A 27,141-nucleotide genomic window follows, 5' to 3' on the forward strand; every position below is an offset into this window, starting at 1 on the left:
AAAGTCCCATTTATTTCTTGCAGAGTTGGTGGTAATCAAAACAGAGCTAAAAGTGTCCCCGCTCAGCTCCCATAGAAAAGCTCAGGGTAGGGGCTGTGTGCTTCTTGGCGGTTGGTGAGAGTTGTAGTTGGTGTTCCTTCCCCCAACATCCACAAGGGGCAACAACACGCCCATTCCACACCCGAAAACAAACTTTGACAAGCGACACAAAGGTGAAATTTCTGACTTTATTGAAAATGTTTTCAAAAAATATTTTTTGGTTTTAGAAGAGAAAAGACTTAAACGGTGAGCACTAACAAGCCGGTTTGACAAATGTACATCCGTTTTTCCGTTAAAGAAGAGTGCACAGCTGCTTCCGTGAGCTTTTCTATGGGAACTTCTAGGAGTCTCTCATCCCCTGCATGAGACACAGTCCAGTATGGGGCTGCGCTAAAAGGAGAACAAATAATAGACTTTTGTTTTTTTTGTCAAGCTACTGTTCCCTTTATACAACCTCATGTAGCTAGACCCTGTAGCTACATGAGATTGTATAAAGATGTAAGTGTGGCCAGTTATAATGTCATAAATCGTTGATGTCATCCTGTCAAAGGATGCAGAATTCCTTGGTACGCGCACGCCTTGCAGCGATACAGTTGCACCGTCCCCTGATGTGAACACCATTCACAAATGTTTGGTAGGTCTTAAACAACAAACAGGGCAGCCTAAAAAAAATATATCACAATTTGAAGTGATCTGCAAAAAGAGTGGGTGAAAATTTCCAAATCATAAATAAAGTGTTTGCTAGCTGCCACATCTGCCAAAGCATTGGTTACTAAATTCTGGCTTAGTATGGCGCCAAAACTTTTACACATGCCATTATTACTGTTGAAGTTTTCTCTATTTTTTAAGTTCATGAAATAAAACAGTGCGTTAAAACTTAAGGTGAGGCGATTTTTTTTAAAAAGGGGCGTGTGCTGCAGGGGTTGTTTTCTTCACACTTCAAAAATCAGCAAAATAGGTTATTCGCCCAGCGGCGGCCCTAATTTTTGCAAAAACCTGCATGTAGCCTCTGATGGGTTGTCCCATTCTGTTGCCGTACCCGGATTCAAACTGCAGCAGAGGAGGCAACACCATCGACCGGGGGTTTCATCATTTGCATTGTCGATCAACACCCAAACCTACCACACGAGCACCAGTTGCTCGGAGAGCGAGGCCCGTCGGATTTTGTTGCCACAGCAACGCTTCCCCTCCCTCCCATCCTTCCACCAGCAAGGTGCCCGTTCGGTCTCTTCGTTCCGCTCTCCGTCGTATCGCGAGATGGCGCGGCTGTGAGCACGACCGCTCCGGTTCGTATCGCGAGAGTAGAGCGCAGAGGGAGCTGATGGAGGCGGTGACCTCATTGTCGGAGCAGAGGCGGGGCGACCCGCCGCAACTTTGGATGAACTTCTGATTTGAACAAACCCAAAGGCGGTCGGCGGAGTGCACGGACGGCGGCGGACGCAAGGGCGAAGAACCTCAGAGGTTTTTCGGCTACAGAATCTTTACAGCCTCATCTCCCCCCCCCCCCCACTCTGCCATCGGTTTTGTGTATGTCGGTGCCTGACCAGCGACAGCGTTATTTTGTCTCTAGAAAACGCCAAGAAGGTGGACATTAATAAAGGTGAGTGCGCTTCTCCTCCGCCGGTCCTCTCACTGACAGTTTTGATGAGCAACAGGCGATCTGTTAGTCGTTTATTCATGATCTGTGCATTTCAGTGTCTGGGTAAACGTTCGTGGATTCCAGGCAACGCTTCCCGAAAACTACACTGAAAAGTTTAGCTAGGGGTCAGGTAGAGTGTTAGTAATGTTGCTGTGTGGCGTATTATCTTGTCGCCAACATCTGATTTAGTTTGCTGGGTTTTAACGATTTTCCCTCAGCGGTCGTGTCGTTAGCTAAACATTTCGTTTTGTGTAGCTTTTAGCCACCATTCAGTTAACATTTCGCTCCCCGTGCCTCTCCATAGCACAGTCCACAAATTAAAATGTGGATAACGATTCACCGTTGCTCCCTAAAGAAACAGGAAACCTAGCATCCGATAAAGGTAATTGTTGTTTAGTTTAGTCCCTGCGTGGTTGCTGTATAATTGGGACGGCTAGCTGCTGCCGCTCTTGTGGGTTTCCTGTCCCTCTCAACCTCGCTGTCCATCCTTTACTTCTGAACCGTGCAAATGTCCTATTGGCGTGATTTACTCTCAGCAGGTAAATGCTGTCATATTTCTGGCGAAGCGGCTTTATTATTTGAATTAATTAATTTATTTTCCTCTCTCGGAAAGTCGGGAGGCGAAGTCTTGACTGTTGCAGTGCATTCTGTTGTCAAGCGTCGCTGTCGTTTGCAGGGGTTGTTTTGGGCATTTGCGGCACTTAGCTCCGTGTGATGTGGATTCAGACAGAAAAACGTTGAGAGAGGTGCAACTCTGTGTTGGGGAGTTTTTTTGACTTTTCTCTTAAAACCAGGCTTCTGGGTCATTGAAGCGTTATAAAATCATACCTCATTGTTTTACTGAGAAACACAGTGCACACCTGGGGATTTGCGGCAAATCAAACATCAGATTAAAGCCGAATTTCAACCTCACGCTCCGTCAAAACCCGTCTGATTAATCAAAATGGCCGTCTGTGTAGTCTTGTCAGATTTCAATAGGGATGTAACAGTGCTACGATTAAATGATGAAGGTGTCATAAATGCTTTGATCATCAGACGATTTAACCACAACGAAGGAACTTCTGTTTGAGCAAAACCCAATGATGCTTAAGGTAAATTAGGACACTGACTAAAGTTTGCTTGCAAGTTTATTGGTCCGTGCTTGTGTCTGAGCTCTCTTCTGCCCTAATGAGAACCATGAGAAGGATTTATATTGTAAGTGGACCCCTGTAGCTGCTCTGTATTCTGTTATTGTTGCCATCTCCACCTGTGGAGTCTGTCCCCAGGCTACCAGCTTCAAACCTCCAGGGGGCTTACAGAGACACACAGAAACACTCTGCTTCCTCCTTTGACAAGTCCTAAACGGACACGTCAAAGAGATCTCATCTCTATTCATCGGATGGCTGGGGTGGGTCATATTCTCAACTTGAAAGACAACAGCAGCATTAGAGATATGTTCCCTCTGTGATGGCATTTCAACTTCTTTGTCTGCTTTTCTTTGGCTGCTGCAGCCCCTGCATCAACCCCCCCCCCAAAAAAAACTCATGTATTAGCAGTCGAACATCTCATGCCATCAGCCCTCCCTCGCCGGTGCCTGTGAATGCCAAGGCTGAGCAGATCTGGGGGCTGTGTCGCATTTACAATATTAAGTAGGCTATTGAAATTGAGTGTGTAGGTGGAGGCGCACATGTTCTGTAACACATGTAACTGTCGAATTAAAGGGGAGGTGGGAAAAACGGAAAGAGAAAAGAAAAATATCAGGGTTGCTGATGTGCAGCTGAAAGATTATGAAACGGCTTTTGGGATTTAGAGCATCTGAAACATCTCTCTAGGTGTCCCTGGATTAAGCAGCTGGGGTTGGCTCAAAAGTTGTCTTTCAAAGGGCTTCCACTCTCCTCATCATGAGCACAGTAGGGGATCTTATCTGGAGTTTCAAATTAAGAATATTCCAGGGCCTTAGTTAGTGCTTGAAAGTTAAATCTTAAGGTTTAAATTTGTATCAGATGCACTGTGATCTGGATTTGGTCACTCTTTCAAAAAGCTGCTAATGTGTTGCCTAGGCCTATCTGGGACAGGCAAGGTTTTTGGCAGTGCACAAAGAGAGAAATCTGGCGAAAATGCAAAGTCAGGAAAAAGAGGACATTTCAATCTCATAGCTGGTCTGCTTGCACTTTCACTGTCTAAATGCAGTACATCACTGACAGAACCTGAAAATTCTTATTTACCTTTTTACAACCTCCCACACTAGCCTCGCTATGCCCCCCTCCCTCACCCGGTTACTTTCTTGCATCTCTGCCTCGTCCTCCCCTTCTGTCTCACTTGTGTCGCTCCTTCTTTACTCTCTACCTCCCATTATTCCCTCCCCCTTCTGCCATCACTGAGTGCCGTTTCCTCTCGTCTTCCTTCCTTCCTGTTTTGGACGGCATGCCAGGACTCTGACATTTTCATCATCTCTGTCCACATCCCGCACCTTATCTTACCCTCGCTCTTTATTCCATTCCCCCTCCTTCGCTCTCGTCTCTTTTACTTCATTTCTCCTTTTCCTTTTCTTTGTGTTTCTGTCTCCCTCCCCTTCTTTGCTGTCTCTCTGTATGCTGGAGATTGGAATGTGAGTTCCCTCTGTTTAAGGTCTTGGGGTGGGCTGTCTCTTGAGAAATACCAGAGCAAGCAATAATCTTTAACAGTGAGTAGATCATACTGCAGGGCAGAATGATTTAATAAAACTGAGGCTCCAGCAAATCAGGGGTTTTCCTGCGTATAGAATTTAAAAGTGGCCATCTCGCTCAAATGCTGTGAAGATTTCTACCATATCTTGAACATAATTACACCTATTTTAAGAGTTCTAGGTTAAATACAACACTGCCAATTGTAATTGCAACACCAGGATCACATCAGGATGGCTCTAGCACTTCCCATTATAAGCATAATTCACATTTCAAACAAGATATGGTAAACTTATCAAGTCTGATGGTAGACGGAATACAGGAAGAAAGGCCTGAATGATGGAAAGGGGTACCAATGTTATGGATCAACTCGTCTCCCACTCCAGTAGTGACTTTCCCATGAGCAAACTGGTAGTTGCTTGAGGTGAGGGCTGATATTGACAGAAAGATTGAAAAAATGAGGAAAAAATGCACACCAATTCTAGTCAGTTGCTGGCTTGCAGGCAGACATAAAAAAAAGTGAATGGAAAGCCGCACAATCACAACTCAAATGCATTTATGCAACTTATAAAATCTATTTACAATGAGGTCAATTAACTGTCCTTTATAATGCCTCGTGTTTTTTCCTCATTTCAATTTAAAAAGTGTACTTGTATACCGGCCCATGGAATTTGAAACCCCACTATCATACAAAGATAATTAACACTGTTAACCAAGTTGCCAATCCATTTCACAACTAAACTGATTCTCAGTAATGGCTGTGTGTATAAATTTAATACATCCACCGATCTTGAATGATAACACAGCCAGGTGAACTTGTAGCATTGGTATTAATTCAACAGAAGATTGGGCACGTCTGGCCATTTTGCTAAGACAGCGAAATCCAGACAGTATTTTTAAATATTTTAATAGTAAACAGAAAAACAGTATCCCCAAAGACTTGAGTGCAGCCTTTTTAGAAAGCCGAGGTCTGTGTGCTCTGACACATTTGAAGTGCAAGCCAGCATATTGTTTTCACTTAACAAACAGCCCTTGCGGTATTTTCTGTGATATGTGAAATTGCATATCTCTTTTCATCCAGGGCCTTTTGCAGAGGATAAATTGGAAACCCTGTTGAGGCTCTCAGCTGGCGATGTCAGGGCCTTTCATAGCATCCAAGGAAGGAAAGAGAGGAAACAAGAAGAAGCAGTTAATTTAGCCATTCGAATTTAGGGGAGGCCATTTAAAAGATACATTTTCCTTGTATTGGATTCCTTTCTCTTTCTCCATTCTCTACTCTCTGTCTGGTGAAATAACTTCTTAATTAGGGCTGTAAGAGTGGATTATACCACATGAAAGCAGTGTGGATTATAAAAAAAGCTTCAGATTTCAGTTGTGACAGATGAGCAAAAAATCTATAAAAACATCATGAAACAATGACTAGGCAGGCTAATCCATGTAGAAGTAAACACAAGGAACATACTGTACAGATGGAGAGCCCTGAAAGCGAGCGAGAGAGAGAACAGCCTAGATATTATGGGAACAGTGCTTAAAGCAGTAGCAAGGAAATTATAATTTTTGTAACAGTACAAGCCAAGGTGGATAATCAACACCAGATAACAGCATAATGTCGAAGCCTAAACTTTTACATAAAGAGGGAAAGATAATGCAGTGTATGTGGCTATTTTGGACAAAACCAAAAGTTGCATACAGAGGTGGATGTGTTATTTTAGTAGTATTTTAGTTGTGTTGGAGAAATCTGGTTGGCTAGTGACATAGTGAAATCCATTAGTCAATTTATGTAGATTGTAATCTATAAGGGGCTTGTAGAAAAATATTAAGTCCCCTTAGTTGACTATTAAGACCTAATTAGGACAGTTAACGATAATGGGAACCTTCTGCCCCAGTACAGGAGGTTGATATAGCTGGAACTTGAGCAAAACTATAGTAGGATGACTTTTTGAGACGGGTTCTATGGAAAAATGCATTAACGCATGTAATCTTTGTGTGTAAACGTAAATTTTCCACAATTAACAATAAATATGTTGAAATCCTTCTGTAGACAGCGAATCTTGTTGAACAATTCACCCTATTTCCTTTCTTCCTTCATTTGGCCCTCTTGGACCCCTTTCAGACTTTTGAATCAGTTGCATCCACAATGAACCAGTGTGTTTGAGATTGGTGTGAATGTTCAACACATATTCCATCTGGCTTAGGGGTTCTGCTCCTGATGAGGATTTAATTTGAATTTGGCACATAAATCTATGATAGGTATAGGAATGCTTGGCTATAAAATAATTTTAGGATTGTTATAACCTTGAAGTAGGTATTAGTGGTGTTTTCTGGACCACTAGGCCATAAATGCTGCTCTTCTCAATCACTGAGATGCTCAAACATACTTTTAAAGTGTATGTTGTTCTGTTAACTTTACATTTATCAAATAAAAAAAGCAAATTCTCATGAAGTTACACTACTTTGGCGGCACCTTCACTGTTGGAATCAGCTGTACACATATAGCAAAAAGCCGTCAACAAATGTGTCAAGTCATCAGCTCTGCTTAGTGGATATTTTCATACAAAATCAAGTATGATTGGGTGACTCAGTTGGGACCGGTTTTAAAATGACCTCAACTTGACAACTGGTATGAAAAGTCAAGTGCAGGTGTAACGTGTTCAATATCCTGCATTACACATAGGTTTGTCTGTGAAATTGATCTTTATCTTGGTGCTCAAACCTTCCTCTCTTCGACTGCATAATGGCATCGCAAGAATGCGATGAGCACGAGACATGTATGGGAGCATTGCAGAAAATTCCCACCAACTGCCTCGCCATCTGTTTCCAAGCAGACAGAGCACTCAAATTTCTTTCTTGCTGGATGACTAAAAGGATGTCGCTACTGTTGGCTGCCTGGGATTAATATTAGTGGTAGAGGTACTTTTCTGACTGTGTTGGATTTGTTAATTTCTGCTGTCTCTCCTGTGCAATTTTGGGAAAATTTGTGTATGCTGAGCTGCAACCTGAAATTTATGCAAGCTTTTTGTGAGGAAATTACATGGTTATTTCAACACTGAAAATGTGATTTGACTGAATATCTGTTACGGCTCAGGGATATTAGCTTAAGTAGAATTATTATTTTGCAACTTGAGCTTGCTCAAGTTAACTGTTATGTATTACACGCTAGTTGCAAATTCTTGAGACTTAAGAATCTTTAATGCTCCTGATTAAGGCTGTCATCGAATATTCTAAATTTAATTATATAATTGAATTGGAAAAAAAAAAGACAATCAATTGTGAAAATTAATATTCGATTATGAAAAGAAAAAGCTGCACTGAACGCACTGCACGACGGACAGGAGTCACACAGTGTCATTTTCATTGATTGAAATGTTTGTGTTGAAATAAATATACCACGTTGTTATGTCTCACTGTATTGTTTTTCCCTCTTATGGACATAAGAAAAATTACATCATTGGTCAGCCGAATGCCACGTGACTTAAAAGTGTTCGAGTTTCCCCATTGGCCGTTACTCTTTCAAAATGAAGTGGTCGCAAGCAGTTTCTATTGTGCCAAATTGGGGGGGGGGCAGGGTTGCCAGTGTACAAACCCTTTTAGCGACCTTTCTCCAGAAAAACATCTAGCAACAAATCTAGGGACTTTTACAGGACGTAGAAGAGAGTCGCTAGTATTGCCCCGTGAGCACGAGGTCGGGCTTTCCCTCCACAGGCACACCTCTTTATGCGTCTCAATCAGTTGACCGCACGTCAGCTGCATAGACGTGAATGAGCTTCTAATTTTCTCTCTGAGTGATCATATTATAAGTAAATATAGCCAAAATCACAGCACATTCATGTCTTCAACTTATGTGTATGGTGATTTTGTAACACAACGTCGTGGTTATAAAATTAGGATATTAGCAGTGCAGAGCAGCAGCTTGGAAATGGCTTGGCGGTGACTCCTGGTTAACGTGTAGTCTTAATGGGACACCTTTTAAGGCACTATTTCATACTTGTTCCGTTGTCTGACCAAAGAAACAGGAAAACGTGAATGAGAACAGCTTTATTGGAAATTCAGCTGTATTAAAATACTGTACTGTATATGTGAGCACAGACAGTAGGAGAGAAACAAACAGATAAAGGGCGGTCCAGTCACATACTAGGTTTTGACCTAGTCTTGTTTTAGAAGGATTTATCAAATGTCATTTTTGGCCAATTTCGACAGTGCTACTGCTGATAGCCCGCACTTTTACTCAAATGTTATCAGGTAAATTCCAGTGCAATTTTTGTGATTTAAAGTTTTGAGAGTGGCTCAGCCAGGTTTGAGCTTCTCTCTCAAGCTCACAATATTAATTCGTTACACAGCAGTCTTCATCACTTTTTGTGTATACAACCAAGTGCAACACTATGAATGCTGTCCATAAGGAGACTTTAAATGTGTGCTGCTGTTCTCATATTTAATGATTATTGTGTCTCCCCTCTTTCTATGATGGCTGGCTTTTCACCCTGCCTTCAGATGTGGTCAGACAACTTGTTCATACTGTTTTCTACACCATGAACCAATTTGCGTGATGGTAAAGCACCAACCTCAAAACAATGGGTGTAGTGTGACAGATCATAAAGCACCATCAGTTCGAATGCAGAATTGATACTTACCCATTACCAAACCTGCTTTAGTCATTCTGTATTGCTCATCGTGGTTTGACAGGCTAGGCTGTACCCAAAGCGCTTCATGAAAAACATGACAGGAACTCGTTAGTGTTAACTTCAATGTCTTTGGAGGCCTGAATTCAGTATTACTTTTAGAAAATTCTCTAAGCAAATGTTGATGTGGAAGAATTAACATTTCAACATCATATCCTTGAGATGTATGTCAATGAATGGCATGTGTTAGTTAAAGGAAAAGGAAGGAGAAAAATACAAAGAGCATCCGTCTTGCTCTTGGCAGTTGACAGCAACAGTCAGTACAAATTTCTAGAATCAAACAGCTTGAAACTGTGGCAACAATGTCAAATAGTCCACCACACTGTATGCTTAATCTAGGCCTAAACTGATTCTTAAAGTAGTGCTAGCAGCAAAATCTAGAACCAAACAGTAATACTATCTCAGTTTGTCTTTAATGCCCTCCGGTGGGCAAAGCTTCAGCCAGATAGGCCTACGCTTTAGCTTAGTAAGATAGTGACTGAAAAATCATTAGACAACATTTTTTTCCTTGTGTGTCTCCAAGCCAGCGAGAGTCTTCATTACTGCTGTCCTATCAATGAAAAAGGACTAGAGTGCATCCAAAATAAGATCACCCTCTTGAATTACTGATGAATGTATTCATGAAGATTTAGTATGATTGGGCAACCTCAGAGCTTTCTGAAATAAAGAAGGAGAATATAGTCTGGAGGTTTTTCTTTTCAGTCAGGTAATAATTAGATTCTGACAAGATTATATGCTGAGTTTTTGTTGTTCATTGGCTCTGCTTCTATAGTGAAGTTTGTGGAGTAGCCTAAAGGTCAAAAATGCAACTTCCTTAACAGACCCCTGCTCTTATGTGCCGCTGTAGGGAAGCCTCGTCTGACGACAGTCACACAAGCAGGGGAAACGGAGGCACAGGATAAAGGTCATTGTTCATCACTGCTGGATGGAGCTGCCTCTCTGTTCCAAAGGAAACTGTTACTACTTGAAGTTGGGAAAACTGTCATCTGTTTGCAGTAAGTTTTCTTTTTTGAGCAAATGTAGTCTACTATATGCAGTGTATAATACTATCAACAAACTTTAAAGCAGCTGCCTATTTTATTTGACATAAAGATACAAGGACTGCTGTTCGTCTGTGTCACACCACGCATTGCAGATCTGACACAGCCTGAAGATTTGGCTTGGAGAAAAAAATCGGGGTTTAAAGTCAACAAGGTTTTGAGTTGTTTTCCAGCCTTGAAATTGATTCATTAAGTGTGCTGTAATTGACAGTTTGTGATTTCACTGTCAGTTTAAGCTCTCTTCCTTGGCTGCAATGCCCCACTGAGGCTCAACAAACCAAACAGATAATCTTGTGGCCATGTTGATGTTTCTTGTAATGCTGCTTCTTAGGATGGGTTATGTTAAGATACTGCAGCACGCATGTCAGGCTGAGATGTGGTTTAGTACTCAAGATACTTTTAAAATGTCAATTAAGAAAAAGGAAATCCGTCAAAGGCTCATAAGTGGACAGTTTTTAAAGAAAGATATTGCTTGTTTTAAGCAAAGTTTATAGATGGTTCCATTGGTACTATTTCTAGGTTCCATATTTCACTGTAACATTTGACACTAATTACAAAATAAGCAACAATGAGATAAAGCTAAAGTTTGGAAAAAACATCCTAGGTCATTATTTATCAAAAACTGATTAAGCTAAGATGCCAAATCAGGACTGTAGATATGGTTTGATTACATTTATTTGACAGTGCTGTAAATAAAAGTCTATATATAGTCTATCCCAGTATCAGTTGGGCATTTACCTTACCACAGTATGCACTGAAACTTCGCCCATTGCATTGTAAAGGCTCCAGCCTCCCATGACCGTAAATAGATGGATGGACTTTTCTTGCTTGAGCTCAGCTGTTGCTAGCTTGCTCATAGTGATTCTTGTGCTGTTTATCCACCATCTACTTTTCTGTTAGGGGCTAAGTGGTGGTTCATGATTGTGTTTATGTAGTAATAGCTATTTCAGCATAAAGCATATCTACAATTGAGATGATAACAGGTGGTGTTAAAGTCTTATTGTGCAAAAAAGCATGAATTTGGAGTTGTAGATTAAAGGATGCTCCAAGAAACGTATCTGTATTTGGCAAACAGTCAAGTCAAGGAAAAATATTCAAGTAGAAATAAGGCTAGATGCATGTGAATGGCATCTTAATCTCTCTAAAAATGTTGAGTGAAGCTCCGGCACTCTCATTGTGCCAAGGAGGAAAGATCCTCGTAATGAGAGACATCTTGCTGGGGTTTGTAGTTTCCAAGGAGTTCTTCGATTGTGCCAGGGATGGTAAACACATAAATCCATCTTGATTTACTGAAAAGAAGAAGCAGCAGCAGCAGCAGCAGCAGCAGCAGCAGCAGGCTTTGCAGATCGATGTAATGACGCAAAGCCAGAGATTATGTTGATAGTAGTGAATTCTTCACTGACGTTTGCAAGGAGATTATCTTAATTATTTCGTCATTTTTTGAATTGATTGCTTTGTCTATGAAAAGTCTGAAAAATACTGAAAAATTACCCTCATATTTACCAAGGTGATGTATTCTTATTGCTTGTTTTGTCTGACCAAAAGTCCAAAACAGATTTACAGTGATGTTCATATCAATTTACAGTCAAACAAAAAATGAAGGAATGTGGCAAATCCTTATGTTTTAGAAACTGGAAACAGTTAATGTTTGGTGTTTTTGCTTGTTAAATGATTCAGACATTTAATAGATGATATAGTTGATCAAGGAATCGATCAATTGGCTAATTGTATTTTTCCTAATTTGGAGTTTAATGCCTATTCAACGTAGAGACATAAACTGGGCTAGAAGATCAGACTGGCCCAAGTGGACCTGTAGACAATTTTCCCCTTAACTAGAAAAATTAGGTCACAATGCCCAGGCTCACAACATCTGGCTTGCAGGTGGTGGAAGCAGAAACCAAAACAGGAAAGTGGCCTGTCATGATCTGTAGTGCTCACTGCAACCTCTCTGCTCACTTTGCTCATTCAAGAAGGGGAGTGTTTTGGCATGTAAGGTGATGGCCTTGCAAGCCAGATTGGAGTTTCCATTCTTGGGTTTAATAGATCTCAGGTTCATGGCTTTACAAAGACCAAATGTTTGGTAGAAGTGCATCAGTCTTTCACCAGGTTCATCACATCATGCTTTTAGCTGAGCCATGGGTGTACAATGGCACGCAGAGGAATGTGTGCGAATGCTGTGTGTATACAATAGGGATGACCTCATCGTTTTCAACTTCATCTAAACTCAACATGCTCAGGAACAATGAAATCTGCGTGCCCTGCTTCCCAGTCCCACCCCTGTACACTGCGTATGTGTGTGCTTATGTCCCCATCACTGAGGTGTGTATTTATCTTCTAGTTTACAGAGGTTCTTAAAATATTTAACCAGGGCGGAACGGGTTAATGATTATTTGGAAGAGCGGGATTGGAAGTGTTGGGCTACAGACACTGGGACATTTGTGTGACATTGTTGTAGAGAAAGCAACTGCAATAGGTTTTGTTCCTGGTGTCAGTTAGTGAATGCAGTCCTAACCGCTCTGACCCTCTGTAGGTTAGAGGGTAACACTTTGCTCAAATAGCCTGTAAACCGAAGGAAAATCTAGTTTAAGCTTTTATTTCCAATCACAAAGAACTCACTGAGTGACGACAGCCTGTGTTATAGTGTGTGAATTTTGTCTTTTTTTTATTGTCTTGATGTAGACTAAGATGTTTAGAGCTGAAAAGAATAGTATAGAACTGTAACTAAAAATTAGTTACAGGGGTTTTCTTAAATGAATTATTAAATATTACTGTGTATGAGGTCATTCACCGCAAATATTTTAATTGCCAAGTACTTATAAGTAGTAGTACAAATAAATAACTGAACAATATATACAGCTCCATTGCTTCACGTTGTGTAAAACAAATCTCAACCCTCACTGACCCGACCTGAGTCGCTGAGGGTTGTGATTTCTTTTGACACAACATGAAGCAGTGGTTGAACACATATTGTGATTGGCCAGTGTGTCCATTCTCGGCACATGCACGCAGCACCCTCTACCCTCGGTAAAGAGACAGTCAGGGACAGTAAAAACCTCATGGATTTTTTGATGGTCCACTGGCCCAACGATGCGGCAGCAGTCTGACTATGACAGGGGGGTCTCTTGTCAATGTTTTTGAGGGAGGGAGCGGGAGGGGGAGAGGGAGGGAGGGAGGGGGAGGGAGAGGGGGAGACAGAGACAGAGACAGAGAGAGAGAGACCGGCGGGTCAAGGAAGGGGTCGAGCGAATCATTGTGCTGCGCACAGTTCTACAATGAAATGAGATTTTAACCATTTGAAATAGTTAAAAAAAACAACAAAATCAATAAGTGGGGGTCTGTTGTTGTTATGGTGGGCACCACAAATAAATCAATGTATCGGAAACACAGAAAAAAGTAAAAATATTTTTGGCTCTATGTAATTAATGGGAAACACTGCCCATCACAAATTCCTGCAGCCCAAGGTGACACCTGTTCGAACAACAAACAAAAACCCAGTGAATTCAGTTTATCCAAAGTAAGACAAGGAAAAGCAAAAAATTCTCACATTTGAGAAGCTGGAAACATCAAATGCATTTTTTTGAATAAGGACTAAAACGATTAATTGTCTGGTTGATGGACAGAAATTAATCTAAAAGTATTTTGATAATCGATTAATTGTTCCAGTCATTTTTTTAAGCAAAAAGCCAAATGTTCTCTGGTTCCAGCTTCTCATTTGTAATGTTTTGCTGCTTTTCTTTGGCACATAAAATAGTAAATTGAATATCCTTGGGTTTTGGACTGTTTTTTTTTTTTTTTTTTTTTTTCATCTTGTTTATTCATATTTCCCAGGGTTTATTATTTCCTACAATTTTCACAAGACCAACCTTTTTGTCCATTTAAGAGATATCTTCCAGTAACCTGACTTTCTGATATCCTTCAGTCAGCCAGAAAACACTCTTAACTCAGGAAGCAAGTGATAGTGACCTTCTCTTGTCAGAAAGCCTTTCTAGCAAATTCTGTTGTCCTCCCGTCACACCTGTTTCCTCTGCACCTCTCCCAGTCATCAGAAACTCAAGACTGTTACTGCCTTGTTTCCCAGTCACTCAAATTAATTGAACTGGTCCGTGGCCTTAGATTGCTTTAAATGGTCATCGGAGGCAATCTACTACATAGTGCTTTGATCAGTTCCAGTGGCATTCTGACAACTTCTAGCTAATACCTCTGCTGGTTCTTTCCATCTGCGAGGAGGAAAGCGTGATCTGTGGTTTATGGACGTGAGACGAGTGAGCTTAAGCAAACTTCTGTTTTTCATTAAGAAGCAACTGGTGCATGGGAGGAAAGTTGACAGACTTTCTAAAGTCCTCTTAACGACATGCAACTGAACTTTCTGAAGTCCTTTAACATCTCAGCACGTGGGGAAAATGACCACAGTTATGGAAAGGTTGAAATGTTCATTTATGAGACCATAAAATACAGAAAATAGGGGTATTTTTCTATGTTTTATGGTCTCATCACTGACAAACTTGTTTGAAAGAAGTGGCCTTTTTTGTCCCGGTTATACTTTGAAGCCAGTAAGTTAGCGAACACGCTTTCAAAAAATAACGAATGGACTGAAGTATCCAACATGTCAGGGGAATAATATTGCTCCATGAATTTAAATTTATCAAATTTATGTCTGTATTTAGAATGATGTTGATGAATGTGAGAAGCCAAGCGTAGAGATATAATGGGATATCAGATGACTTGAATAGCATCATTGTAGTTGGACGTCACAGTCTGTACCAGAGTTGAGATGAGAAGAGTACAGTATCTAGAGGTTTGTAGCTCAAAGCACCACTGGCTCTCATTGCTTCCTGATATGAGACTCAGTAATCTTATGTTGCCAGGCAACGCGTGCAATTCCACTTTTGGCAACTACTGCTTAGTTACAAAATGAGTTTCCAAGAAGTAAAGGCAGAATCACTGGTGGGATCAATGATGGATACAACTCTGGAATTTAATCAGCCATTTTAGTAATTTAAGAATACAAAGTATTGAGCCAAATAATAAAATGCAATAATATCATGCTAATAAGCAGTAATTGTTAAAACTCAACTGAAGGGATTATCTGGCCTGCACAGGCTACCTTATGTTCTATTCACTTGAATTAATTGAAAGCAAAGGCTGTGGAAAAAAAACTATGGACACAATAAGCTGCTAGCCTAATATTGTTGGTCAGCCTAACACTGGACACTATTTTGAGTTTTCCAAAGCTCAAATTCTCCACAAATATCCCCACAGGTTGTGTCAGTACTGAAGCACCCTTGTCTCACAATGCACATCTGCCTGCAAATAGCCAATAGTGTGCTAGTGGGAGGCGGAGTAGGAGGAGAGGGGAGGTGTGAACAGGGCCTGCGGGGGTGGTTCTGTGTTACATAATATCAGATGAACCCAGCTGTGCTGTGTTGTTTGGATCATGGGTGAAGAGGTGCCAAGCAAGCCAACTGATGTGTCCACCTGCGCTCATCCGAGTAGGTTCAGGATTAGGGTACAGGTCAGTGAACAGAATGACACTGAACAGACTGATCAAATGTAGTCAACATGGATCAGAGGCAAATTGAAATGGTCAAAACGTGAAACGGCATCACCATCATCTCTCTTTCGGCACTGTGTTGCTATGGCAGCACAGTTGTTGTGCAGTCAGAAACCTTGGAGTGTAATGATAATGTGGGGTTCCAACAATGGTAATTAGAAGCCATTTTTCTTTTTCTTTTTTTTAACGACTAAAGCTTCATTCTGTAACATTGGTTTATCCCCACAGCCACTCTTTAGTGGAGCCGTGCACCAAGAAGAAATATCCTTTCATCATGTTCTTTAGAAAAGGACAGCTTACACTAGTTAGCACCAGTACGCACGCATCTTCTCCCCTCATGTTGGCAATGTGTTACCCAGTGATTGTGAAAGGAACTTCTGTGAAGACTGAGTTACTGTTAATTTCCCCAGCCGACTGGTGTGTTTCTTTTGGCAGTCTCTGCAAGTAGCATATAGCTTAAGTAAAGACTGAATAATACACTACAGGTGTCTTCCAGGAAGGGGCCGATCATCCTGCAAGCTCTATTTAAATTGCCTATATCAGAGTCACTATCATTAAAAGCTCATTATGTTGCCCTCTAAGACCTCTGTAATTAAAGGAGGAGGTGTCTGTCTTTTAGCTTGAACTCTGTGTTTCTGATATGGCATTACAGCTAGACATACAGAAAATTCTCACATGTACCTTTTAACAAAAATTTGTTTTTGAATTTTGTGTTATGTTATATCAAAAGGAAATTTCCAAATGATAATAAAAAATTAAGTTCAGCTCTTGTTGGTTGGTGGAAATACTTATCCTCTGTGAAAAGCTAGGAGTTTATGTACCTATTTCTGGTGTATTTGTTGTATTGACGAAAATTTAATTAAGGAAAAAGTGAAAACTTTGAGTCGATTACAGCTTGCCACTAGGTTTACGTTGCTGTTATTCCGATGGCAGTGTAGCACACTGGATGTAATTTCTCTATGTTGAGTGTTCACTGCATTTAAGAGAAAAAAAAACTGAGACCACACAGATAGGAGTCAGGTTTTGGGCTTGAGTTGATTGATGGATGGATGAAATTGTGTAGCAACAATCTGGTAAGCACTTCCTGAAAACACCCAGTAGGAATTCCTTTTTGGTTAGTTTGTCTCCACCCAGGTTCTCTTGACTTTAACCATCTTTGGCCCCTCTGACAAGGTCCGATGGGAGAATGGTGCAGATTGGTAGGTGCCCTAGGCACCCCAAAGTCCTACTCATAGCTCTGTTTCAGCCCTCAAATGAGCAGGATAATAAATGGAAGAGGTTGGACACAGGGAGATCAGAGATGGCCATAGAAAATTACATAGAAAAACATGGTTAGAAACTGAGAAGTTGATAGGAGCAAGACAAGGCAGAGATAAGGAGGGGGTAGGAAGAAAGATGAAACACAAAGTTTAGTTTAGGAAGTTAAAACTGGAGAAGAAAAACTAGAAGGAAACGAAAGGACATTTGATCTGTACAGGGGAATAAGTTGGATAGAAATACTAGTAGAGCAGTAGAAGTTTCAGAGTGATGCGTGCAACAGAGAGGGAGTGAAAGATGAACCTCGAAAAGATCCAGCCCTGGCATTTAATTGTTTTGTTTGGCTAGGAAAAGCCCCAGATGCCTGTAGTCAAGCAATGGCTTGACCCTTTCTTTGGTTGTGAGCTGCGGGGCTGAGGGCACTGCACAGAAGGTTTAGCAGTAGGCCTTTTATTGAAAGGCCTTTTCTCTGTTTTGCCCCTTTGGGATCCGCAAGGCCTCATATCTGTCAAAGTGTCACATTGCTTGCTGTCTGTAGCCCTATCCTTCTTCCCTCCCATCCCTTATAACAGCTATTACCCAGGAACCCCTGCACACTGTTTCTCACGGCCATTAAACATGCACTTGTCAATCTGCCTCTTCGTCTTGTGACCGATGGCCTCACAGTCTTTGCCTCTCAGCTGGTTTAGGCATAACAAGTGCCTATACAAGTGCAGATTTTCTACTTAAATGATTCCCTACCATGTGCCTTTGAGAACCCTACCAATGCATGGTTATGTTTGTGTAGAACCAAATTTGAATGCTCAATTGCCTCTTGAAATCAGCTGCCTTTGTGTTTGGTTGAACAACAACTATGTGCTTACTAATAGGCACATAGTTGGGGATCACTACTCCCTAGTCTCAAATTGCATGCATGGATTATCAAACTATAGATAGATACAGTTTCTATTATTTGTTTCTACAATAGTCCAGAATGTCAGAATCTGTGAATATCAGACAGAACTGATGTGAGACATGGATGACATGTAGGAAACATTTTATTCATGTGATGGGTGTAAATCTTTAATGAATTTCATAGGGCCCAAGTGAAGAAGAATGAAATGTCATGCTCTGGACAGACTGATTTATGATTTATGATGACCAGTGAATCTATTGTGCTGAGTTTAAAATTAAATTTTAAACTTTAAATTTTAAAATTAAATTTTCAGTGGTACAGTACAATCCCGGTATAATATATTTGAATAAAATTATATACCTTATGATTTTGGCTTGAATTCCTTCTAGTGGACCTTTGATATTATCATGCTTTGCTACAGACTATCAAAAATTTAAATGTAGAACTAAACCACCAATCAAAGGGCTATTTTTCTGTTGCGTACAAATTTGTTTATGCCTTTATTTACAGTTGACTTATCAGACATTGTTTTTGGCTTTGTCTGTTAATGATGCTACTTGGGACTCTGTCAGATTGTTTAGAGTGTCAGCACAACAAAGAGAAAAGTGAGAACAAGAGTGTACTGCTAATTACTCTAAATACTGGGCTTGTGTCTTCAGATGTTAGGATTAAAATCGTTAGCGTATGCTTTTCTCTCCCCCTCTTTTTTTTACCTTGATTCTAGAGCCGCAATTCTTTCCTCATCTTATTTACAAGCTGTTCTTCCTTGCCAAGGGTTTGTGTGTGTGGCTGGTAAATTGGCATATATTTCTGGCTAGCAGTGACTCAAATTTCTTGTCTTTGTCCTATGAAATAACACACTTACTGACTCCATGTTAATAATACTTCATATGATTCAAAATAGTAGGACAGAAATCTGATCAAATTGTTTAGGAGACACAGAATTAGATTTATTTGCAAAGGTGGGTGCCCCGGCCATCAATTACATACAGCTTCATTTGCTATTATATATACACAAATAAATACAGCATCTGGTTCCACTGTCCAAAATACACCACAAAGTCTGCAGGCTTACTGACAGATTGACAGATAAAATATACCTTAGGTTACCTAGCAATGTGAATGTGGGTGCACATATGACTCAATAGCCTACAATAGCATAGTGCACATGTGCAAGGTTAGCAAGGAGAGAAAAAATATATCAGGTTTTGTCAGAAGGGGGAAAATATCTTTGAGATACACACTTGTGTGTTAATGTACTTTGCCAGATTGTGGTTAGACAGAGGTGCTAAACAGTTAAAGTTTTTTAAGGTGCTGCTTTGACCACAAGGATTAAATGTTAATGCAGCCCTAGATCTGTATCGGGAGGTGAGGTGCAAGTTGCTTTTTGAGGCACTGCACACACACAGACACACTTACACACATGGACACACACAGTTACACATTCTTCCCTGGCTACCTGAATCTGTGATATTTTTCGCTTTTCCTTTGCTCACTCTGGAGTGCAGACACATAGCAAACTGGAGACTGGAGGAGGGGAAGTGAAGAGAACGGAAAGGTTTTTCCAGTTGAACTTGTGAACTCAAGTTGGGACTCTAGACTTCTCTCCCTCTTTAACATTTTCTTTTCTGTCTGACTTATCTTTTTATATTTCTTTCTATAGTACTCTCGTTAGTCCTCTTTTTACTCAGATTTTGCCCATTAACACTTTATTTTCTTCCTCTCTCCACCTCACCTTCCTCTCTCTCCCTGTCTCTTTCTTGTGGACCTGCTCTGGTGTGATTTACAGTCGTGGCAGAGGATCTGCTACTTCAGTCATGCTTTTCCTCCTTGCCACATTTTCTCAATTCCCCTCTGCGCACAGATGATTCCCAGGCTTTTTCAGGCACACACAGACTTTCTCATTTTTCCTTTCTTCTCCCCCTTTATTGTCTTTTTCACAGTGATTCTTGGCTGAAACACCAACTGCATTGCTGCTATGGCACTTAACCATACTCTCCTCAATACTCTCTGATTAACATTAATTTTCTCAATAGACTCTTAGCATGTGCATTTGTGGAAAATTATACAAAGTTGCATGTACACTCACATGTAAATCGTTGTAAGCACAAACCTCTGATGACTATTACAGTGATGATAGTAAGTCAGAGGCTTTTATGGCCGTTCAGTGAACTCCTTCTGGAAGTCAGGAGCTTCACAAATAGCTTGGCCCATCAAAGCTCACTGGCCATCATTGCAAGCAAACACACACACTCGGTTTTGCTGAATAGCAGAAGCAGCAGCAGGAGCAGCTAAAAGCAGGTCTAATCCAGGCTCCATTCTGAAGAAGGTTTAACTGACAAATAGATTTGACACAGCAGCTCCGTCAGCCTGTATCCCTGTTTTCCACAGGGTTTAAGAGTGTGGGAGAGGAATACTGAGGCTTATGTCCCCATGACTGAGGAATGTGAAAAGCAGGCAGCTGAGACTTGATAGAGAACTGCGGCCAAAACAATGATGATAGGTCCAGAATGGGCAGAAAGTGAGGATAGGTGGCAAAAGAACAAAGCTGCTTCTGCTGGCTCGCAGTGGCTTTGAAATGTCTTTGAAATGAAATCCACGGAGAATTTGATGCAGTATGAGTTTCTGCACGTTCTTTGAGCTTCCCCAAACACCTTCTCGGGGCTTTATTCAGTATGCTCCTTCACTATCTCTATATACCCCGGGCTACCCCAGACTTTATTGATTCACTCCTGTCATGTGGGGAATTCTCTTAGTATGCATTTGTGAGGTTGGTATTTTTATGGGCCATTAAAAACAAGGTGTTGATTTTACATCAGTGTGGTGCATCTGACAGCGTTCTTTTGACATGACAGGTACGGTAAAATTATGACACTCTAGCGGTTGACCGATTATGGGTTTTTCAATGGCTGATGCCGATATTTAGAGAGCAGGGCAGCAGATAGCCAATAGATAATGCCATTATCATGTTTTTCTTGTTTGAAAAAAAAAAGAAAAAAAAAAAAAGTCGTGTATAAATCCATTATTCCATGTACATTACAATCTAATATACATGGTTAACTTAGCCAGTAACATGTTGTTTTTAGATGGAATTTTTATTACATAATGAAATAGAAAAATACATTGGGTAATGCTGTAGATTTCAGAATGTGACTGGTATGTAAGGGAGAGCAGGGTGCAGTATTTCAGACGCGACGTCATTCAACTGTGTTATTCAATACGTAATAACTTAACATAATATGTATTTAATGCTAGCCAATAATAGTTTTAGAGTAGATTTGCTATCATTTAAGATGGGAGAAACGTGTTAACATTTAGAAAAGATAATGGTGACTAGGGAAATTTAGGTAAACGTTTATATCCGGGTACATGAGTTATAGTACAGGGCTTGAAACAACCTTTTTTACCACCATCCCAAAACTGCCCCAAGGCATATCTTATACGTTTGTTTATGTTTGTTGACAGACTCGGTTACAAGCCAAATAGCCACTGTAAGTGATCAAACACATTTAAAAAATAGTAACTTTGTTCACTCGCATTGCACAGCCTGCTCATATCATCTACCAGGTAACTATAGAGCAATTTAGCTTCATGCATTGAAGCAGAGACACACACACGCTCATGCAGAGGGAGAGAGACGTTCATAAGAGTGCAGAAACGTTAGCTAGAAGCCCATAACGTTTGCTCCCCGAACTACAGTTGATAACGTTAACACTAGCTTTCTGACTCCTGTAAACATAAGCCCGCTTGTTGAGGCTATCTCTAGCCCATTAGCAAATGCAACCAACTGTAACTAACGTTGTGTATCATATAACTATCTAATCAATCGCTTTCGATAGCAGATTGTCGACTGGAGACGAGAGGAGATGTTTATCGATCCTGTCTTCATCCTCTGCCTCAGCTTAAAGAAGGTGCTGCTGGCTCTGCCCACCTGAGAATAGTTCTTCTAGCTGCTGGCAAAACCTGCACTGGCATAATCATGTACTGTATATCAGTGCCATTTATGAAGAAAATGTTTATGTAACGTGCGTAACAACGGCAGACCATAGGCTCACCAACAATAAAAGGCTTCACGGTTACACTTGTTTACCGCTCCACAACCACCCAAAGTTTTGCGACCCCGGCTCGTCGGGAGTAGGAGTGGGGGCTGAGGACGCCCATACAATAGTTTCTCAACCCTGTAAGCTGGTTTAGCTGGTTGAAGGCTTGCTGCTGTTACAATTCCCAGCTAACGTTACTCACATTCTCTCGATGACTATGATACACACTAGGCCAGCCTGGCAGCCGTATAGTTAGGTGCAAGAAATTAGCCAAACATTGTTCAAAACTTAAAGAAAGAACTTAAAGCTATTTATGCTACTGTCTGCATAAAGAAACTGAACCTTTGCCAAATACAGCTATATAAACATTGAATGTTTTATAGAAATTTTGTATCTTAAATTTCAACATTCCTCACAGATTTGCCATTGTGTATCTTTACAGTATGTACAGTATGTTTTAACCTTTAAAGTCAATGAATGCCATGAAAAGACCTAAACTAAGAATTATTCCTGATAATAGGGCTGGATATTGACACTGATCTCCTGATTCAATTTGAGTTTGATTTTGATTGAAAATTCCCAGAGTTGATTCCTTTCAATTAAATTCATTTTGGTTTGATTCTTGATGATTCAGTTGCATCAGATAAACACCAATGTTGGGTTAAGTACTTCTCAGAATTTATCCTGGAAAATGTACATTTCTTCTACATTCAACAAGTGAGCAACACTGTTTTCTTTAATATAAAATAGTGTAAAGTGCACATTATAGACTAAATATTAAACATGTCTCCCAGGTATAAAACTGTGCAAATGCAGAAGAACTAAAACATTGACACATGATCTACATTTTTTTTTAGCCTATATGTATAAAACAGTTGATAATAAAAAAAAAACTTGCACCACTTACAAGGGCTTCATCATTATGCATATTTAAAAAAATAAATGCTAGCTCATACAGCTACACATGGACTGTCATTAGCTGATGCTTCAGCTAAGTACAGACATCTACTTTAATGATCACTTTGAGCACAGAAAGGGCAGAAACTGAAAAGTCTGCTCACTAATTCATCTGCACTGTTTGTGTTGACAAAACAACAGGCTGATATCTTTAGACAGCTGTTAGTTAGTGTTAGCTACCCGACAGGGCCAGACTAAATAAAGTAGAATCCACACATTGTCCTCTAGACTTCCACGGCCTAACATCATGTAGCCAGAGATAATATCTCTTCAGCAAGCACAAACCGAGAGTTCAGATCAGTGTGCAGTCTTTTTTCAGTTTGTATCTTCAATAGATGTGACCTCTAGATTCACTATGAGATAGCCAGAGTCAGCTAACCACCCTGAGTCCCGACAAGTCATGTAAACTGTGGTGGGTCTGCATATTAGACAGCGTGAATCACTCTGTGCCAGAGACCTCTGTTAAAAACAAAATTGAACCACACCGTTGCACTGGGTAACATGTTTCTTCATTATAAGGAATATGGGACCTGTGGTTAATTTTAGGTCAAGCCTACCTACTGTGTAGACCATAAGTATTTAGACAGTGATGCATTTTTTGTTCTTAAGGCTCTGTGCTTTAGCACATTTGATTCGAAACATACTGGATACTACATACTACTAGGTTTAAGTGCTAAAGGCTGAGACTACGGATAAGTCTCAGCCTTAATTTGAGTGGGTGTATGTCAATTTGAAAGAAATGTGTAAGTGTAGTGCTTCAAAAGTAATACACATGGAGATAAACATGAATTAAAAAAACAAAAAAAAAAAAACACCTTATTTGTGGAAAATCCCATTGACATCAGCAGACACTTTATATCTGCCCTGGTGATGCTCTCCCAGAGCTTCACTGCAGCCTCCTTCAGCTCTTGCTTGTTGAGGGGTCTCTGCATTTAGTCTGGGCTTCACAAAATGGAGTGCAGCGCAGTCAGACTGAGATCAGGTGATTGACTTGGCCAGTCAAAGATATTTCACCTCTTCAGCCTGAAGATCTCTTTGTTTGCCTTGAGTCCAATGAGTTTTGATGCGTTTGACCCAATTGAACCCTTGCAGTTTGGGCACTATGTGTTAAAAGGGCTATATCTCCCACACAGTTCTTTCATTATTGACGTAAACCTACTCAAATAAAAGCTGAGACAAAAAATGTGAAACTCTCCAAATACTTAGTCTGGACTGTACATTCTCCAGGGGCCATAAATACTCATTAAAGCTCCAATTGTCAATGTCAATCCATGACTGCAAAAAGCACCCAACAAATGTGCTACTTACTCCTGTTTGTGTAACATTAATTTAAAGTTAAAATGTGTTTTATATATTTTTTTATCTTTTATTCTATTTTATTTTATTTTTTTAGGAAATTACATAGCCTCTTAAAAAGGCAACTATAAATTCTTGGGTGCTTCCACTCTGGTTCCCAATAGGGATTTGGTTCTCATCTGCGAAGAACCTCGACCATCAGTAGCTGACTGGGAAGAGAACTAGCTCCTTAAATCTTCTGCGTTATTGTGTTTTGCCAGACATCTGGACACTGTCTGTTTTACGACCTGCAACTTGAGCAAATGCTGTGTCAGAATCCAGTATACCACAGCATGATTTGTATTGTCAAGCTTTCTCCTAAAAATCTTGCCAAAGTACACATTCTTCTTAATAACAGGCTATTTTTCTTTTGTGTCATATTGGGTTGTGTTTTATAGCCAAAGTTAATGGATGGAACATGCCTAAAATCTGCAGTAAGTGTCATTCAGTAGTGAACTAAAGTTTAAATTTATGGAATGGTTTACATTGAATTTGAAATTGATACTTGACTTTATGAGTTGGACATAATAATTAAATCAAACTAACATGAAACTGAGAGGCCAGAATATGTTTGATAATCTATTAAAACAAAAACTGATGTTGAAAAGCATTAGTCACGTCTCAAGGAGTCTTCACACACTTTTACAGTTTCAAGTACTATATGATATATAGATGTATCTTATCTTTTTTGATTTGTTTTAATTTCAAAGTACAGTAAGAGGGCCTATGTGTAGCAACGTGGGTTGGTGTAAAAGCATCTGGAGAAGCTTGCGACATTGGCCCAGACATGAACTATCCTGCCAGCCCACTCTATGGCTTTACCAGCACTGTCCTGTCTTCATTTTATTATTATTGTCCCTTTCTCTCTCCTCTCCAAAACCTCCATCTCCATCCCACTTCTGTCATCTTTCTGCCCTCTCCCTGAAACTCTTCGAATTTCTTCTGCCGTACTTTCCCCTCTTATAACATGCTTTGTCTGGGTCATCATAATTCTTTTTCTGATCCGCCTTCTGTCTTTCAGTCTGTCACGGTATTTTAGTTGCAGCAGCTCCCTGTACTTCCCCGGACAAGCTTGATGGTTTATGCAGTTGCTTTTATAGTTCACATCCTATTGCACTTCTAAGAATAAATGATTACTTATAATTAATTATGTTAAGTCATTGAAATAGTGCTGAATTCTTTTCAGGCTTTCTAGCTAGCTGAGCAACCAGCGCTTCAGAATCACTGACAGTTTTTATTTTTTAAGTCTTAGGCAAAGTTGTCAAAAAATGGAGAGTTTGGTTTCATATTCAACTCCCCTGTGTCATGTGAGGCCACGCTTTATAAATGTGTTGAAACAGGGCTTGCAATCATTAACTAGTAATACAGAGCATGACTAATGGGCAAGTTCCCGTGGGAGTGTGGCATTGCTAAGTCAATCAAAGTTAAGCCATGCAGCAGCAGTCACCACCAGTGTTCCAGTTGATAACTGGTGAGACAACAAAAGGTTGTCTACATAGTTACTGTACTATACGTCAAGTTTGTATGGTCACTTCCGTTGCATGTTTTTCTATTATCGCTGAAATATGCAGGTCAGGAATGTGTAAGCTGCCACTCATCTCGGTCAACATTAGTCAATCATTTTTCCCCAGGCAAAAAACAACAGAAACTGTTTTTGTGCATTGATAAGTGGTCAGAACTCAAGTCCTCACGGAAGCAGTTTTAATTTCTGCGATTTCCTGGGTTTGTCATCCCTCAAGTTGCCTTTACCAGGTGCGGGCAGTTGTCCTAAATGTGACTTGTGTAACGGGGCTACGCCAAGTTATACTAACCCATGTTAACATCCGCAGACAGTTGATTTCTGCCTAACAAGGAAATTTGAGTTGAGAGTGTGAGATACAGTATGATATAGGGCTGTCAACAAATATTCTAAATTTGATTATACAATCGAATAGTAAAAAAAAAACCAGACATTTGATAGTGAAAATTAATATTCTATTATGAAAAAAAAAAGCAGCACTACCGCAGCTGTCTGCCTCGTAAATTCTTGTGTGGGCCTGGGCCACTGCACTGAATGCACTGCATGACAGACAGGAGTCACACAACATCACTTTCACTGATCGACAAAGAAATGCAGGTAAATTTGAAATGAGCGAATAATACAACTACAACCATTTGATAATGATGGCAGCAAGTTCACAATCCAACTTAGCTGCAGAGCGAGGGCTTTGCACTTGAATTTGGTCAGTAGATGGCAAAATAGTGGAACCTCGAGATAAAGTTGTATGCAAGTTGTGTAAGCTGCAGTTAGTCTACCATTCCAGCAACCTGAGGGCACATCTCGAAAATATGCACCCAAGTAGTTTGTGTGTGTGTGTGTGTGTGTGTGTGTGTGTGTGTGTTTGTGTGTTTGTGTTTGTGTGTGTGTGTGTGTGTGTGTGTGTGTGTCTCGATGGATAGATATTAAAATGACATTTTTGGCCAATTTTGATAGCGCTAGTATGATAGGAGGTTTGGTGTATAGTTGACTAATACTTGGGTTAGGTTTGTCCTTTCATCATCTAAGCAACTAAGCCGTTTTGGATAGTGATATAAAGAGTGAGTGCATACTGAGCAACTGTGTATATGTGTTCCTGTTTGTATAGAGGGGAAGGCTTCCCCCAGGCTGACGTGGGTAGACCATTTGCAAGCCTCATTAGGCTGAATGCAGAAAATGACTTCGGATAGGCCCAACGTCCAGGTTACTGCAGCTGACTAGTTAAGGTTCAGGTGATACAAATGGGTTTAGAGTCAAAATTAACTTAAGTTTGGAATTCATGAGTGTTATTTTGTAGTTTTTTAATGAAAGGCAATTAGGAATAGAAATAGTGCAGTTTTTTCCATCCCAAAATGTAATCGTTTCTGGAAAAATTATTGTATTTTATTGTATTGTATTGTATTTATTATATTATATTAATTATATTATATTAATTATATATCTCAAAAAATATAAAAAAATATTAACACAATATAAAAATGAAGTTGTCCATGTCAGAACTATTTCAATTAAACTCTCAAGGCAGGATCATACCCATTGTGTTTGTCAGATCTG

At 40.2% G+C, this 27,141-nt stretch overlaps 1 protein-coding gene across 8 annotated transcripts in view; it reads left to right on the forward strand.

Moving 5' to 3' along the window:
- Positions 1–1,382: 1,382 nt before the first annotated feature.
- The window catches only part of sipa1l1 (signal-induced proliferation-associated 1 like 1), a 78,184-nt gene continuing 52,425 nt past the window's right edge, over positions 1,383–27,141 (forward strand). For 6 of the 8 annotated variants that reach the window (XM_040124863.1, XM_040124864.1, XM_040124859.1 and 3 more), the window contains exons 1-2: positions 1,383–1,639; positions 9,844–9,991. The gene's annotated coding sequence lies outside the window, so the exon portion shown is untranslated. Of the gene's footprint in view, positions 1,640–2,181; positions 2,218–9,843; positions 9,992–27,141 lie in introns of those variants that run through there. The other 2 variants (XM_040124860.1, XM_040124861.1) reach the window with 2 other exon arrangements.

Source organism: Xiphias gladius, chromosome 4 (genome assembly GCF_016859285.1).
Source record: "Xiphias gladius isolate SHS-SW01 ecotype Sanya breed wild chromosome 4, ASM1685928v1, whole genome shotgun sequence".
NCBI lineage: Eukaryota > Metazoa > Chordata > Actinopteri > Istiophoriformes > Xiphiidae > Xiphias > Xiphias gladius.